At 32.2% G+C, this 7,957-nt stretch overlaps 1 protein-coding gene across 11 annotated transcripts in view; it reads left to right on the forward strand.

The window, feature by feature from the left end:
* Window positions 1–7,957, forward strand: part of ZBTB20 (zinc finger and BTB domain containing 20) — a 764,927-nt gene that overhangs the window by 148,157 nt on the left and 608,813 nt on the right. For all 11 annotated transcript variants that reach the window (XR_014138210.1, XM_081796727.1, XM_081796734.1 and 8 more), the window contains one exon: window positions 4,910–4,960. The gene's annotated coding sequence lies outside the window, so the exon portion shown is untranslated. The remainder of the gene's footprint in view (window positions 1–4,909; window positions 4,961–7,957) is intronic.

Below are 7,957 nucleotides of genomic sequence, written 5' to 3' on the forward strand. Positions count from 1 at the left end.
AAATAAAAATGAACGGAGTGAAGCTGCACATAATAAAGGAAAGGGATTGGGTTACTTTTAAAGAGACAAGTGACAAAAAAAGAAATTGACTGGATTTTAGGATTAAAAGAAGTATTTAGTACATAATCTTTCTGAACTTTTCCCCTCTGTTTGGAGGGGAAACTGAAATACCTAACAGCAAGTATGACTGAGTCAAGTGAATAGTCTTTTGTTGTTGCCCCAGAGCCTGGTTCAATGGAACTTGATTTGATCTTAGATGGCTTCATTATGGGGTTTGGTCAGGTCACTTTAATGGATTCTTGGAGAAGTCTACCATAGAACTTATCAGATTCTCCGGCGCTTTAAAAACTGGTAATATCCAAAGCCAGAATGCATATCTTCATTTTAAGAAGCACCATTATGGACTAGAACTGAATTAGGCTTTTCCAGTCTTCGAGGGACTGCATCTTGTCCTCTTGACCACGTGTGTATAGGTTCTTCCTGATGTTCTTTAAGGATTATAAATTGGTTTTCATTTGCCATTTTGATGAGGTACAGTCAAATTTCATATTTAAAATTTTTATTTAATGAAGACTTGTTTTCTATAATTATCAGTAGAGGATAGCCTTTAGCAGTTTCTATTTGTTTTGTTGTATCATTTGCTTGCTTTTAATTTTTATTTATTTGAAATTGTAACTATAATAGTCCTATCACTGAAACTGATGCATGTTCTATTTGTTTTCTCTTATACTAAATAGTATGCTTACTATATAAATATAGCTTCAAACTTCTTAAATTTTCTACATTCCAGGCTGTGCATTTCTTTGAAAACTTAATTAGATGTGATTGATTAAAATTTGACCTAGGAATCTAAGAGATACTATTATAGGTGGTTGCTGTTTTTGTTTGTTTTTGACAAATCTTATTTTTCTTTCTTTTCTTTTTTTGCTCCATCTTCTTTCTTTCCTTCCTCTTTTATTTATTTTTTTTCAATAGAGGTGCCCTTCAAAAATAGGGACAGATAGACCTTTTCAACTGGCTTTCTTAACATTCAGGAAATCTAGTAATATGTCATCTAATCTTTTTTCTGCAACATAGACTAGGTCTTGTTTAGTGACTTTAATGTTTATAAAAAGTAATTTGTGTTTATTGTAGAAAATTTGGAAAGAAATCACAAGAAGAAAAATATCTGCCATAATCTTAATGTCTGAGATTAGTGCTAGGAATAATTTAGTATATAGGTCCTTACATGCTTTTTCTAATGCATACATGTTTTTTCTGATACATAGATAGACACATACATACAGATCTACATTTATTCACAGAACCAAGCATTGCACATAGTCTATATATGTATATATCATATCATAAAAATTATTATTATTAACATTTTGCAATGTGCTTTTTAAGCTTAATGATGCTTTGTAAATTTTCACTTGCCATATTTAATGAAAGCTTAACATTATATCACATATTTATTTAACTAGTTCACTGTTTGGAATATTTAGGCTACTTTAATTTGCATTCCTTTCAGTATAGATTAGTTCTACAGAATATTCATTACAGATAACTATTACAGATTAATATTATTTTATATATATCTTAGCTTGTGTTTTTTCTATTGTGAATTCCCTATTCATTTGAAAAAAATGAGGTCTTTGTTTTATTTATTTATTTATAGATTATTAACTCTACGATGTCATATACTTTAAAAATATTTATCTGTTTTATTGTTGGCCTCATATTTATTCAAGATATTTTTTGACTTTGAAAAATTTTTAATTTTAAGTAGTGAAATTGATAAATCATTATGCTTATGTTATATTCTACTACTGTCTATGTGGCTTAAAAGGCATTCTCACCTTGGAATTCAGAAAATTATATACATAGGTCTTCTTACAGCTCTTTGATTACTTATTACATTCAGATGTATCAATCTGCTTTATATTTTGGTGCCTGCTAAGAGGTAGGGAACAAAAAAATTATTTTCCTATGTAATTAGTCTCAACGCTGTGAAAATGCTACCTGTAATACTTATCCCATATTAGCGTCCCTGTGGTCTATTCTACTGATCTGTCTCTTCCACTGCCAATATCACACTGTCATCTACATTTCAATCTTTGGTGAAAACTAAGCTTGTTCTCTACTCCTTTGCTGCAGGGTCAAAAACCAACACTTGATATTTTTTTTGTTATAACCTCCTTTTTGGTTTTATTTATTTTTTAAAAATTTGAACTAACTATAAAGCATTAGAACTACTAAAGATAATTTTAGTTCAACAAAGACTTACTGAATGTTTGCTATATACCAGTTTCTGTGCATGTATTAGGAACACATAAATGAATTGGAAACCTGTGTGGTAGAATCCTTGTGCTAGAAAAATGTATTAATCTGATGGAGGCAGACAGTGTGTGTAAATGGTCAAGATAGTGGCCTAATATTGATAACTTTATTTTTTTTCTGATTCTTTTTTACTTTTTTTAATGTACGACTTATTGACTCTAGGCATTTTATATGCTTTTCTTTTTTATCTTCCCTAAAACCCAGAAAAAATTAAGTGACATTGATTTAAAGGAGTTAGATTGACTCAGGCATATGAAATATGATGACATTTTTCATATTCATATAGTCTATTTACTTTTTCTAATTAATGAACTGATAATTGTGTCTTCCTACTTTCAGTTCTGTAAATTTTTATTGAATATTTGCTAGGCACTATTTAAGGAGCCATAGGGAAAGAAAAATGTATGTCTTTGACAAATTTATAATTTAGTGGGGGAAATTCATTATTTATAAAATAATGGCAATATAATAAAATAATAGATATTGAGAGTTTTGTTTGCTGTGTGCATTGTACAAAGCAAGGTAATATATATTAACTTGTTTACCTCTTATAATAGCCCATCTAGTCCCCTAGATACTTTTTGGACTCTCTCTCTCTCACTTCATGTACACTTTTTCTTATTTTCACCTCCTCTGAGAAGCTTTCTCGTCCAAACCAATTTAAAATATCTGCCCATGTCACTCCTAATGCCGTTACCTTACTGTTTGCACTCATTGTACTAATTATATGATGTTATAATTTTAACAGCTTACTTGCTTATTGTTTGTTTTCCACTGCTAGAATGAATATTGAATGGAAGACTAAACAATGGGTTGTAGAAGTTTGCAGTTGTGGAAGAGCAAAGTTTAATATATAAAATTTAACTTCTTTAAGTCTAAATTTCTTTATCTGTAAATGGATGCAGACTTAGTGCTTGTCTTATAGGTTGATCAGGCTGTTCATTATTTCATTCAATAAATATTTATTGATCTTAGGATATGGCAGACACTCTTCATGAAATTGGGAATACAGTGAAAAAAGACAGTGTCTGTCCATATGGCACTTCCATTCTAGTGGGGGAGACAATAGAGAAAAATTACTTTTATAATATATCATGTAATGGTCAAATTAATTTTCTCCAAATTAAATTTCTCCACCTCATCCCTACAATCTGAACAATTTTTTTTCTATTTATTCTGTTTATCCATTATTAATGGTTCTAATCACATTCCTCCCAAAAGATTCTAACTTTCTAAAGTTCGGTGTTGCAGAGTAAATGTGATATTACTCATGTATCCTGACTATAACAGGACTAGCACCTTCCTTTCCTCAATCCCATTTATCAGTACAGCTTAAACTCAGGTTTGTTTCGGTTTACTGGTATAGTTTGATGTTTGATTCTTTGTTTTCCCTTCATAAAATATTATTTATGCATATTAAAGATCCAATCAGTTAAAATCCTTAGATCTTTTTCATTTTAATGTTTTTGTTGTTGTTGGTTTTTTTTGTTTGTTTGTTTTTTGTTGTTTTTTTTTTTTACTGTACATGCACCGGCTAATAGGATTGGCTTATGTTTATGTATGCGTTTCCATTAGTAAAACTGCTTTTGAGATTTTGAATGGCTGAATCAAATAATCTCTCTGGAGATTATTAGTAGATATGACATCAAGGTCATCATTGAAATTTCATGGCAAATTTAGAGGGATAACTTTCCAAGGACATAAAATAGCAAATTCAATTTTTAATAGGAGAATTGTTTCTAGTTAATTTTTTTTGTATTCAAACTCACCAAATTGGCTTTAAAGGCACCTCAGCATCCTGCCTGCTTTACTGCTCCCAGTCCTAGGTTTGAGTATATACTATCAAACGCATGTGGATGGAAAAGAATTTAAAAGTGACTCATTCATTTGTTTGACATCCCTGCCTCCAAATCTGTGTAGGACCCTACAATAATAGCCTTGCTTGCTGAGACAGGAGACATAAAGCCATGTTCTAATGTCAGTTCATTAGGTACTGTATACCAGTTCAAGCTATATTGAACATGTTACCCTCTGCTCCCTGTTTCTTTCCTTCCATTTACTTTTCATTCTCTGGATTATCTTCCTTTATGCAAATCTCTTTAACCTCACTCATTATTTTGAGGATAGGGCCTGTGTTTTATGTTTGTATTTTTCCTAACTCATCAGTACTTACCAGTATATTATACACAGTAGATCTTTGCAAAATCTCTGATAATTAAGAATAGACAAATACATGGGCTAAACTATTTGGGATTACCTTTTTTCAATTATACAAACATAAATGTAAAAACTTTAATTGTGTAAATTAAGAAAGCTTCTAATAATACTGTAATAAATACCCTGGTCTGCATCTAAACCCTGTATACACATTGATTTAAATCATGTATTTGTGCCATACTTTACTTTGTACTTGTACTGCACATACAGAAGTGAATGTGTTAGCCTTTCTTTTCTTTTGAAAACTATAGATATTAGTTGGCACACACAAACTCAGCTACCTACTTCTCATGACTAGTTATAGACTTACTGTGGAAATGTAAATTGCTTCCTTAGCAGATTTCTAATTTTAAGTGTTTTCTTTTTACAGTCACACAAAAGAAGTATTAAGGATTGCCCCTTGAGACTCTGAAGACTGAAGGTAATGTCCAGTGATATTTTCTTGAATGGGTTTTGTCTTCTTGAAAAGTTTCATAATATTTAAGGCCTTGGTTTACTGCCTCAGGTCTTTATTGCCCTTTAACACATTAAATATCTTTTTCTATGTCTACCTAAAAAATAATCTGAAATTATAAGTCAAAAAAGAAGAACCCTTGTGTCATGTCAGAATGTCTCAGCCTAATTGGGTGTTGCTATACCTCTTCTTCCTTCTATATGGGAATGTATTATGGCCCTTCTCTGTTTTTGAAATCAGTTTGGAACTCTTCTGATTTTAAACCTTGTCCTTTTCTTAAATAGACATATTGGCTTCAAGCCAAAAAGTCAGCACCCATTCATCCTCAGGAAGAGCTTTACAACTAACTATACTAGATAAAAATGCATTTGTTATAGACAATAAAACTGTGCAGGAAATCGTGCAGATGAGATTTAGTGGCTACTTGTAGTCAGAAGTCCAGAATTTCAGGCAAGAAGTGTACAATAGACTTGTGTTGCTGCATTGTGTATAAAGAACTCATAGGGATTGAAGAAGGTTTCTGAGACAAGAGGGGGCTGTAATTACTTTGTTTCTTACATGCATGGTTAGATCTTCCAGCGAGAATAACATGGTAGGGTAATTTATTATAGAAGAGTAAATCACAGATTACATTGGAGGGGGATGGGGTGCTGCAATCCAACCATCAGTTTTGTGAATACATACACTTAAGCACGTGTGATAGCTTGTTTTTAATTTCTTTACACCAGTGCACACCTCAAACATTCCGTTTAGCAGTGGGATATGCAAATTGTTCCAAATGCAGCAGCAGTACTTTCATCTGAATGTCAAAACTGTCAGAGAGGTTTAAATCAAATCTTTATAACATTTTTTAAAAACCAGCCAGCCCCAAGATTGAGGCACCAAACTCACTGCAAAAACTTGATTCCCATGCTTTCAAAATGCTCCAGTATGTCAACAGGGTAATGTCAAAGTTCTAATTCACCTGCTTTCTAATTTTAACCTTTTAAGGATTTTATTTTATTTGGCTTAATTACGATATTTTCTACAAATTAATGATAAATGCCTTGATTAATAAAACCAAATGTCAGAGAAAATGACAACTTGACGAAAAATTAATACTCGGCAATATTTTAAGGTACAGAAGTACTAAAGATGTACTCTTAAACCTCATACTTCATCAGTTCTTTTTGAAGGTGGGTAACAGCATTATTCTTGCACAGAAGTTTCCACTGCCACATGTGTAGATGCATTTTAGCAATATAATTCTCAGCTATTGTTTTTACTACTAACTGTTATAGATAGAAATATATTCGTAATTTTTAATTTCTCCTTTTCCTCACAATATTATTTATTTTTATTTCACAAAATCATGGTAAACTATATTTTAGGTTGGGTGTACAGATAAAGCTACCATATTAAGCATCCAAACAGCAACGCGTGCACACGTGTGCACATGTTCATGTGCGTGTGTGTGCACGTGTGTATTTCAAGAAATCTCATGGTATAAAATGTAGTAGTTTGCAACTGGATATCTGTTGGACTGTTGGTTCATTTGGTTATGAATATTTCATCTGGAGTATTTAAAAATTATTCGGTAAAAGTATTAAATACAAAGAGAGAGCATCTCTGTTTCAAAGGGAAATAGATTTTAATATGGGGATTTCCTTTTTTTCAATGTTTTTTTTCCCTGAGGTTTCATTAAAAGACCTGAATACCAATAAAGAGTTGTAATCTGTTTTTTTCCTATAAATTGTTGGTTAGGTAAAAAAACCCTAATGATCAAGAAATATGACTATTTCCCCCTTTTACTGAAGATCATGGAGTTGAAAAAGTTTTAAAGATTTCATGTATTTTTCCATCTTCACAAACATCAGGATAACTTTGGGGTATGAATACTTAATTATTTGATTAAATGTTATGCAGAGATAGTACTATACAAGAATTATAGTCTGTGTTGGTTTTTTATTTTCATATTTCACAGATGAAGCTGCCAACCAAATGAGGGAAGGCACAGTGGCCTCTTCTGTGTTCTGCTTTTGTTTGGTTTGGTTGTTCAGGGATAAAAAGACCCACATAATGCACTGTCAGTGAAATGGACACACTTGGACCATCTGTTCATGTAATGACATGATGGCCATACCTATCAACAGAAATTTCTGCCAACTAATGTTAAAATCACTTTTTTTTGGTAATATGCTGGGAATTCCTAGATAGGGTTTCAGGCATGTTGCTACGCATAGTAAGATAAATAGAGGTAAATGTTGGTCAATGGCTTGTAAATACAATTGTGTTAATCCCAAGGGAAACATTCTTCAGTGGAGATTTCTGGTACTATTTAAAATTGGAGATGGGTTGTGCTGAACCTTCCTTTAGCTGGCTATAGGTTTTATTGTTTTTGTGTATTGTCTGGTTCCAGACATCTAGTCTGTACTGGTAAATCTGCTTGATGAGTAGGGGCCACTGACATCGCTGCCCTGACTGCTCACATACCTGCCATGAATAATAGATTTGTCAGCTAGTTAATCATTGCATTGTAACTGTCTCTGTTCCTTCTTAGCTGATCACTGCCCAAAGAAGTTGAAGTTCCACTGTAGGACAAAGCTTCTATTATGTTTCTATACCTGCATTTATTTGTATACCAAAGCATCTATTCTTTTTTCAAATACTGGTAAATAAGACATGCCACACTTCTTTCTCAATTCTTCAATTACATATTAAACAATGTACTTCCCCTGCTTGTTAATTATATTCATCTGCCTTTCACCAATTTACTTCCATATATGAACCAATTAACTTTTATTCATTAGTTACAGGATTTGGTCAAGGAAATACTAATGCCTACCTCACAATTCACAGCTTTCTAAGTTTCTCATTGAGATTCTAGTTATTTGGGTCAGTACTATAGGAGAATGTCATCATTTGCCCCAAAATGTTTATGAACAAAGGAGGTAGACTGAAACCCAAAATAATCTTTTTTTTTTT

The sequence above is a fragment of the Leptonychotes weddellii genome, chromosome 1 (genome assembly GCF_054177405.1).
Source record: "Leptonychotes weddellii isolate Sample4059 chromosome 1, ASM5417740v2, whole genome shotgun sequence".
NCBI lineage: Eukaryota > Metazoa > Chordata > Mammalia > Carnivora > Phocidae > Leptonychotes > Leptonychotes weddellii.